The sequence below is a fragment of the Chlorocebus sabaeus genome, chromosome X (assembly GCF_047675955.1).
Source record: "Chlorocebus sabaeus isolate Y175 chromosome X, mChlSab1.0.hap1, whole genome shotgun sequence".
Lineage (NCBI taxonomy): Eukaryota > Metazoa > Chordata > Mammalia > Primates > Cercopithecidae > Chlorocebus > Chlorocebus sabaeus.
The window spans coordinates 139,726,884-139,736,346 of NC_132933.1; the positions used below are offsets into that span (position 1 = coordinate 139,726,884).

Here is a 9,463-nt window from a genome sequence, read left to right on the forward strand (position 1 = left end):
TTTTTCATCCATGAGAAGGGGAAGAAGGGAGTGGAGGCCTGATTTTAGTGGCATTTGATGAATGACCTTTAAGGATTTTAAATAACATGGGGTTCCAGAGATGAACTTTATTCACCACTTACCTGTGTACAGTAGTCCCCTTATCTGTAGGGGGATAGGTACCAAGACCACCAGTGGATGTCTGAAACCACGGATAGTACCAAACCATACATATATATACATATATGTATACACACACACACATATATATACACACATATATATATACGTATACATACACACACACATATATATACACATTGGCTTTTTCTTATACATACATACCCATGATAAAGTTTAATTCATAAATTAGGCATAGTAAGAGATTAACAACAATAAATAGTAATAAAAGAGAACAATTATGAGAATAAATTGTAATAAAAGTCACGTGAATATGGTTTCACTCTTCCTCTCAAAATATCTTATTGTACTGTACTTACCTATTTTTGAACTGTGGTTGATTGACAGTGGGTAACTGACACCTCGGAAATCGGCACCTCCCGTATAGGGGGGCTACATATAGAATCCAGGCTCTCTTCATACATTTGGGCCATGTATCTATAGTGAGTTGATGCTAATCACAGTGACTGCCACTCCAAAATAAAGCCCCACGCATGACTGCAACTCTTCACTTCCTCTGCTTCTGCTGATAGAAACTTACATTCTATTTTTTTGAGACGGAGTCTTGCTCTGTCACCCACGCTGGAGTGCAGTGGCACAATCTCGGCTCACTGCAGCCTCTGCCTCCTGCATTCAAGTGATTCTTTTCTTTCCTTTTTTTTTTTTTTTACTTTAAGTTCTGGGATGCATGTGCAGAATGTGCAGGTTTGTTACATAGGTATACATGTGCCATGGTGGTTTGCTGCACCTATCAACCCATCATCTAAGTATTAAGCCCCGCATGCATTAGGTATTTGTCATAAAGCTCTCCCTCCCCTAGCCCCTTACCCCCCAACAGGCCCTGGTATGTGATATTCCCTTCCCTGTGTCCATGTGTTCTCGTTGTTCAACTCCCACTTAAGAGTGAGAACACGTGGTGTTTGGTTTTTCTGTTAGTTTGCTGAGAACGATGTTTTCCAGCTTCATCCATGTCTCTGCAAAGGACATTAACTCATTCTTTGTTATGGCTGCATAGTATTCTGTGGTGTATATATGCCACATTTTCTTCATCCAGTCTATCATTGATGGGCATTTGGGTTGGTTCCAAGTCTTTGCTATTGTAAATAGTGCTGCAATAAACATACATGTGCATGTGTCTTTATAGTAGAATGATTTATAATCCTTTGGATATATACCCAGTAATGGGATTGCTGGGTCAAATGGTATTTCTGGTTCTAGATCCTTGAGGAATCGCTACACTGTCTTCCACAATGGCTGAACTAATTTACACTCCCACCAATGGTATAAAAGCATTCCTATTTCTCCACATCCTCTCCAGCATCTGTTGTTTCCTGACTTTTTAATGATCACCATTCTAACTGGTGTGAGATGGTATCTCATTGTGGTTTTGATTTGCATTTCTCTCATGACCAGTGATGATGAGCTTTTTTCATATGTCTGGTGGCTGCATAGATATCTTCTTTTGAGAAGTGTTTGTTCATATCCTTCACCCACTTTTTGATGGGGTTGTTTTTTTCTTGTAAATTTGTTTAAGTTCCTTGTAGATTCTGGATCTTAGACCTTTGTCAGATGGATAGATTGCAAAAATTTTCTCCCATTCTGTAGGTTGCCTGTTCACTCTGATGGTAGTTTCTTTTGCTGTGCAGAAGCTCTTTAGTTTCATTAGATCCCATTTGCCAATTTTAGCTTTTGTTGCCATTGCTTTTGGTGTTTTAGACATGAAGTCTTTTCCCATGCCTATGTCCTGAAGGATATTGCCTAGGTTTTCTTCTAGGGTTTTTATGGTTTTAGGTCTTACATTTAAGTCTTTAATCCATCTTCAGTTAATTTTTGTATAAAGTGTAAGGAAGGGGTCCAGTTTCAGTTTTTTGCATATGGCTAGCCAGTTTTCCCAGCACTATTTATTAAATAGGGAATCCTTTCCTCATTGCTTGTTTTCATCAGGTTTGTCAAAGATCAGATGGTTGTAGATGTGTGGTGGTATTTCTGAGGCCTCTGTTCTGTTCCATTGGTCTATGTATCTGTTTTGGTACCAGTACCATGCTGTTTTGGTTACTGTAGCCTTATAGTATAGTTTGAAGTCAGGTAGTGTGATGCCTCCAGCTTTGTTCTTTTTCCTTAGGATTGTCTTGGCTATACAGGCTTATTTTGGGTTCCGTATGAAATTTAAAGTAGCTTTTTCTAATTCTGTGAAGAAAATCAGTGGTAGGTTGATGGGAATAGCATTGAATCTATAAATTACTTTGGGCAATATGGCCATTTTCACGATATTGATTCTTTCTATCCATGAGCATGGAATTTCTTTTTCCCTTTGTGTCCTCTCTTATTTTCTTGAGCAGTGGTTTGTAGTTCTCCTTGAAAAGGTCCTTCTCATCCCTTGTAAGTTGTGTTCCTAGGTATTTTATTCTCTTTGTAGCAATTGTGAACGGGAATTCACTCATGATTTGGCTCTCTGTCTATTATTGGTGTATAGGAATGCTTGTGATTTTTGCACATTGATTTTGTATCCTGAGACTTTGCTGAAGTTGCTTATCAGCTTAAGGAGTTTTGGGACTGAGACGATGGAGTTTTCTAAATATACAATCATGTCATCTGCAAACAGAGACGATTTGACTTCCTCTCTTACTATTTGAATACTCTTTATTTCTTTCTCTTGCCTGATTGCTCTAGCAAGAAATTCCAATACTATGTTGAATAGGAGTGGTGAGAGAGGGCATCCTTGTCTTGTGCTGGTTTTCAAAGGGAATGCTTCCAGCTTTTGCCCATTCAGTATGATATTGGCTAAGGATTTGTCATAAACCACTTTTATTAATTTGAGATACGTTCCTTGAATACCTAGTTTATTGAGAGCTTTTATCATTAAGAGATGTTGAATTTTATTGAAGGCCTTTTCTGCATCTATTGAGACAATCATGCAGTTTTTGTCATTTGTTCTGTTTATGTGATGGATTACATTTATTGATTTGCATATGTTGAACCAACCTTGCATCACAGGGATGAAGCCAACTTGATCATGGTGGATCAGCTTTTTGATGTGCTGCTGGATTTGGTTTGCCAGTATTTTATTGAGGATTTTCACATCAATGTTCATTAGGGATATTGGCCTGAAATTTTCTTTTTTTGTTGTGTCTCTGCCAGGTTTTGGTATCAGGATGATGCTGGCCACATAAAATGAGTTAGGGAGGAGTCCCTCTTTTTCTGTTGTTTGGAATCCTTCCAGAAGGAATGGTACCAGCTCTTCTTTGTAATTCTGGTAGAATTCAGCTGTGACTCCATCTGGTCCTGGGTTTTTTTTTGGTTGGTAGGCTATGACTGCCTCAATTTCAGAAGTTGTTATTGGTCTATTCAGGGATTCAACTTCTTCCTGGTTTAGTCTTGGGAGGGTGTATGTGTCCAGGAATGTATCCATTTCTTCTAGATTTTCTAGGGTTTGTGTGTGTGTGTGTGTGTGTGTGCGTGCGTGCGTGTAGAGATGTTTATGGTATTCTCTGATGGTAGTTTGTAATTCTGTGGGATCAATGGTCATATCCCCTTTATCATTTTTTATTGTGTCTATTTGATTCTTCTCTCTTTTCTTCTTTATTAGTCTGGCTAGTGGTCTATTTATTTTGTTAATCTTTTGAAAAAACTAGCTCCTGGATTCACTGATTTTTTTTTGAAGGGTTTTTATGTCTCTATCTCCTTCAGTTCTCCTCTGATCCTAGTTATTTCTTGTCTTCTGCTAGCTTTTGAATTCGTTTGCTCTTGCTTCTCTAGTTCTTTTAATTGTGATGTTAGGGTTTTGATTTTAGATCTTTCCCACTTTCTGATATGGGCATTTAGTGCTATAAATTTCCCTCTTAACACTGCTGTAGCCATGTCCCAGAGATTCTGGTGTGCTGTCTCTTTGTTCTCATTGGTTTCAAATAACTTACTTGTTTCTGCCTTAATTTAGTTATTTACCTAGTAGTCATTCAGGAGAAGGTAGTTCAGTTTCCATGTAGTTGTGTGGTTTTGAGTGAGTTTCTTAATCCTCAGTTCTAATTTGATTGCACTGTGGTCTGAGAGGGTGTTTGTTATGATTTCCATTCTTTTGCATTTGCTGAGGAGTGTTTTACTTCCAGTTATGTGGTTGATTTTTAGAATAAGTGCTGTGTGGTACTGAGAGGAATGTGTATTCTGTTGATTTGGGGTGGAGAGTTCTATAGATGTCTATTAGGTCCACTTGGTCCAGAGCTGAGTTCAAGTTCTGAATATCCTTTTCTATCTCATTGATCTGTCTAATATTGACAGTGGGGTGTTAAAGTCTTTCACTACTATTGTATGGGAGTCTAAGTCTCTTTACAGGTCTCTAAGATCTTGCTTTATGAATCTGGGTGCTCCTGTATTGGGTGCACATATATATTTAGGATAGTTAGCTCTTCTTGTTGCATTGATCCCTTTACCATTATGTAATGCCCTTCTTTGTTTTTTTGGATCTTTGTTAGTTTAAAACCTGTGTTTTCAGACTAGGATTGCAGCCCCTGCTTTTTTTTTGCTTTCCATTTGCTTGGTAAATATTCCTCCATCCCTTTTTTTTGAGCCTATGTGTGTCTTCGCACAAGAGATGGATCTCCTGAATACAGCACACCTATGGGTCTTGACTCTTTTTCTAATTTGCCAGTCTGTGTCTTGTAATTGGGGCATTTAGCCCATTTACATTTAAGGCTAATATTGTTATGTGTGAATTTGATCCTGGCATCATGATGCTAGTTGTTTATTTTGCACATTAGTTGATGCAGTTTATTCATAGTGTTGATGGTCTTTACCATTTGGTATGTTTTTGCAGTGGCTGGTACCAGTTTTTCCTTTCCATATTTAGTGTTTCCTTCAGGAGCTCTTGTAAGGCAGGCCTAGTGGTAACAAAATCCCTCAGCATTTGCTTGTCTGGAAAGGATTTTATTTCTCCTTCGCTTATGAAGCTTAGTTTGGCTGGATATGAAATTCTGGGTTGAAAATTCTTTTCTTTAAGAATTTTGAATATTGCCCATCTGCCCTCTGAGTGGGCTTGTAGGGGCTTCCGGCTTGTAGGGGTTCTGCAGAGAGATCAGCTGTTGGTCTGATGAGCTTCCCTTTGTAGGTAACCTGACCTTTCTCTCTGGCTGCCCTTACCATTTTTTCTTTCATTTCAACCTTGGAGAATCTGAAAATTATGTGTCTTCGGGTTGCTCTTCTCGAGGAGTATCTTAGTGGTGTTCTCTGTATTTCCTGAATTTGAATGTTGGCTTGTCTTGCTAGGTTGGGGAAGTTCTTCTGGATAATATCCTGAAGTGTGTTTCCAACTTGGTTCCATTCTCCCTGTTACTTTCAGGGACACCAGTCAATCGTAGGTTTGGTCTTTTGACATAGTCCCATATTACTTGGCGGCTTTGTTTGTTCCTTTTCATTCTTTTTTCTCTAATCTTGTCTTTATGCCTTATTTCATTAAGCTGATCTTCAATCTCTGATATCCTTTCTTCCACTTGATCGATTCGGTTATTGATACTTTTGTATGCTTCACGAAGTTCTTGTGCTGTGTTTTTCAGCTCCATTAGGTCATTTATGTCTTTCTCTAAACTGGTTATTCTAGTTAGCAGTTCCTGTAACCTTTTATCAAGGTTCTTAGCTTCCTCGCATTGGGTTAGAATATGCTTCGTTAGCTCAGAGGATTCGTAATTACCCACCTTCTGAAGCCTACTTCTGTCAATCTGTCAAACTCACTCTCTGTCCAGTTTTGTGCTCTTGCTGGAGAGGAGTTGTGATCATTTGGAGGAGAAAAGGCATTCTGGTTTTTGGAATTTTCAGCATTTTTGTGCTGGTTTTGCCTCATCTTCGTGAATTTATCTACCTTTGGTCTTTGATGCTGGTGACCTTTGGATAGGGATTTTGTGTGGGTGTCCTTTTTGTTGATGTTGATGTTAGTGCTTTCTGTTTGTTAGTTTTTCTTCTGTCAGGCCGCTCTTCTGCAGGTCTGCTGCAGTTTGCTGGAGCTCCACTCTAGACCCTGTTTGCTGGGTATTACCAGTGGAGGCCCCAGAACAGCAAAAATTGCTGCCTGCTCCTTCCTCTGGAAGCTTTGTCCCAGAGGTGCACCCACCTGATGCCAGCCAGAGCTCTCCTGCATGAGGTGTCTGTCAACCCCTGTTGGGAGTTGTCTCCCAGTCAGGAGGCATGGGGATCAGAGACCCACTTGAGGAGGCAGTCTGTCCCTTAGCAGAGCTCTAGTGCTGTGCTGGGAGATTTGCTGCTCTCTTCAGAGCCAGCCGACAGGAATGTTTAAGCCTGCTGAAGCTGTGCCCACAGCTGCCCCTTCCCCCAGGTGCTCTGACCCAGGGGGATGAGAGTTTTATCTATAAGCCCCTGACTGATGCTGCAGCCTTTCTTTCAGAGATGCCCTGCCCAGTGAGGAGGATTCTAGGGAGGCAGTCTGGCCACAGCCACTTTGTCGCACTGCAGTGAGATCTGCCCAATCCGAACTCCCCAGCTTCCTCAACACTGTCAGAGGAAAACTGCCTACTCAAGCCTCAGTAATGGTGGACACCCCTCCCACCATCAAGCTTGATCATCCCAGGTCAACTTCAGACTGCTGTGCTGGCAGCAAAAATGTCAAGCTAGTGATTCTTAGCTTGCTGGGCTCCATGGGAGTGGGACCTGTAAGTGAGACCACTTGGCTCCCTGGCTTCAGCCCCCTTTCCAGTGGAGCGAACGGTTCTGTCTCACCAGGGTTCCAGGCATCACTGGGGTACAAAAAAAAAAAAAAAAAAAAAAAAAAAATTGCTGCAGCTAGCTCAGTGTCTACCCAAATAGCTGCCTAGTTTTGTGCTTGAAACCCAGGACCCTGATGGTGTAGGCACACAAGCGGATCTCCTGGTCTGCAGGTTGCAAAAACCACGGGAAAAGCATCTGGGCCAGATAGCACAGTCCCTCATGGCTTCCCTTGGCTAGGGAGGGAGGTCCCCGGCCCTTTGCACTTCCCGGATGACGTGACGCCCCACCCTGCTTCTGCTTGCCCTTCATTGGCTATACCCACTGTCTAACCAGTCCCAATGAGATGAACCAGGTACCTCAGTTGGAAATGCAGAAATCACCCACCTTCTGCATTGGTCTCGCTGGGAGCTGTTCCTATTAGGCCATCTTGCCAGATCTCTCAAGCAATTCTTCTGCCTCAGCCTCCTGAGTAGCTGGGTTTACAGGCGTGCACCACTGTACCCAGCCAAAACTCACTTTCTCTTTACCCCGACCCCCACTTTCCAGCAGAATATATTTCCACCTCCCCTCCCCCAAGCAGGAATGAGCACATGACTCAAGCCAGACCTATCAGAATCCTCCTGCCATTTTTCAAACTAGATCTAGTGTGCTGGCTTGTGAGAATGATTCCTACGCCACAGAAAGAAGTAGGGGGAGAGACATGGAAAGCTGATGGTGTTTGAGCTGGTTCCAGTTGCTCCTACATCTTTCCTGTGGTTTGAGTGTGTGTGCCAATAAATGCCTCCTCTTTTTGGCACAGGTTGAGTCAGCTTTCTGTCAACTGCAACCACCATGTCCTGACTAATACACAGTTCAGTAATAGTAATCTAGAAAATATGACTGCCTGTTACCTACTAAGGATTATGACCTGGGTTTAGGGTTGTAAAATACGTTATAGAATAATCCTAATCCATTATTTTTCTTTAGATTGACAGACCTTCACGAATATTTATAAAAGGAGCAAAATGCTAAAAGAGGTTTTTGAATAATACTGTTTTAATTTAATTATGATTTGATTATGAAAGACGCTTTCCCTCTATTCTCATCTCCACATTGACTTAGAAAAAATAATTTCCATATTGTTGTTTTTGTTTAAAGAACTAGACCCACCAAATATCCTGGGAGTGAGGGGAGTTTTTGGGATGTGTGTGTGTGTGTGTGTATGTGTGTGTAATAAATATTCATTGAAGGACATCTAGCAAATCCAGAAATGAAAAAGAAGAAAATTAAACTGCTCTATAATCCTACTATTCAAAGATAACCATGATTAACATGTTTTGTGTCTTTCAATTTTTTTCCCCTTCCATATAGAAGTTTAAAAGCCCTATTTACTTAACCTCTGGAAATCACCAAACACACCAAGATGTACTTATTAGGTGTATAGAGTTGTGCTGAGTTCTTTACAAAATAATCAAACTAAACCTGTTCTATGATCTCTAGATGCTTATAGTCTATAGGGGGGTTACAAGTTTTTTCCTGTAAAAACCCAGATAGTAAATATTCTAGGCTTTGAGGGTCATATGATCCTGTCACAACTATTCCCTTCTTGCTACTGTAGTGAGAAAGCAGCTATAGACCATATGTAAAAATACATATATATGTGGCTGTGTTCCAATAAAACTATTTACAAAAGTAAGCATGCAGACTGAGCTACCATCCCCTATACAAATCCAGCAGGTCAGCATTTTAATGCCAACTAACAGAATATTTTCTTTTATTATAGATTAAAATGTAATAATTATTGTATTTTACTGTTGATTAAAAATTTTTCTTTTTAATATAGATTTCTACATTAAGCAACTATCATTTCACTTGGTGAAGAATAAAGAGGACTATAGTAATCGATAGTACCCTACAGAGCCACTGACAAGAGGAATGAATGTTCTTTGGAATAAAATCTACATCCTCAAATATTCCCACATCCTCAGGAACACATATATGTGCCAGGAAAAGATTCCAGGACAATAAGCCAAGTAGGATTGTCTTAAGGCTCAGATTCATAGCTAGACTAACTAGAACTTGACTTATATACATCTGCTAGCAAAGCCAGCAAAAGCTGTATTGGTACTTATCTATGAGACAAAGGCTCACTTTATTAACATATATTTCTGTCTGTGAAAGCTAAGAACAGAGAACATCACTGAGGCCTGGTATGGATGAAACATCCAGATGTGACGTGAGTGGTCCCTAGTTTCCACTGGTTCTAGGATGGTGAAAATAAATGGGAACTACCTGCATTGGATCGATTTCAGAACTCCCTAGAGGTCTGAATTGTCCTCTGCAATGAGTTAGGAGAAGAGTGCTTATGGGCCACTTCTGTGCTCATTGCTGGAGTCCTTCTGGCTTCCCAGCCAGCAATGGGGTGGGGATGGTTTGTCACTGTACCTTCTTTCAGAGTGAAGAGATGATCCCCACAGGACCTGACTTGTTGGTGAGCCTTCTTTTCCCCTAACTGGGCTGACTCACGGGATGCATTGTAGCCCAGACACCCTAAAAGCTAGCTCAAAAAGAGAAGGCTGTGATAATTACTCCCCAGGGGGCAGGAGAAGCTTGCCTGAGA

The 9,463-nt window shown here is 40.7% G+C and overlaps 1 long non-coding RNA gene across 1 annotated transcript in view; it reads right to left on the reverse strand.

The window, feature by feature from the left end:
- The window catches only part of LOC103231608 (uncharacterized), a 33,464-nt gene extending 26,073 nt beyond the window's left edge, over positions 1–7,391 (reverse strand). Inside the window, exon 1 of the long non-coding RNA XR_496956.3 lies at positions 7,249–7,391. This is a non-coding gene — a long non-coding RNA (uncharacterized lncRNA). The remainder of the gene's footprint in view (positions 1–7,248) is intronic.
- Between the last annotated feature and the right edge of the window lie 2,072 nt (positions 7,392–9,463).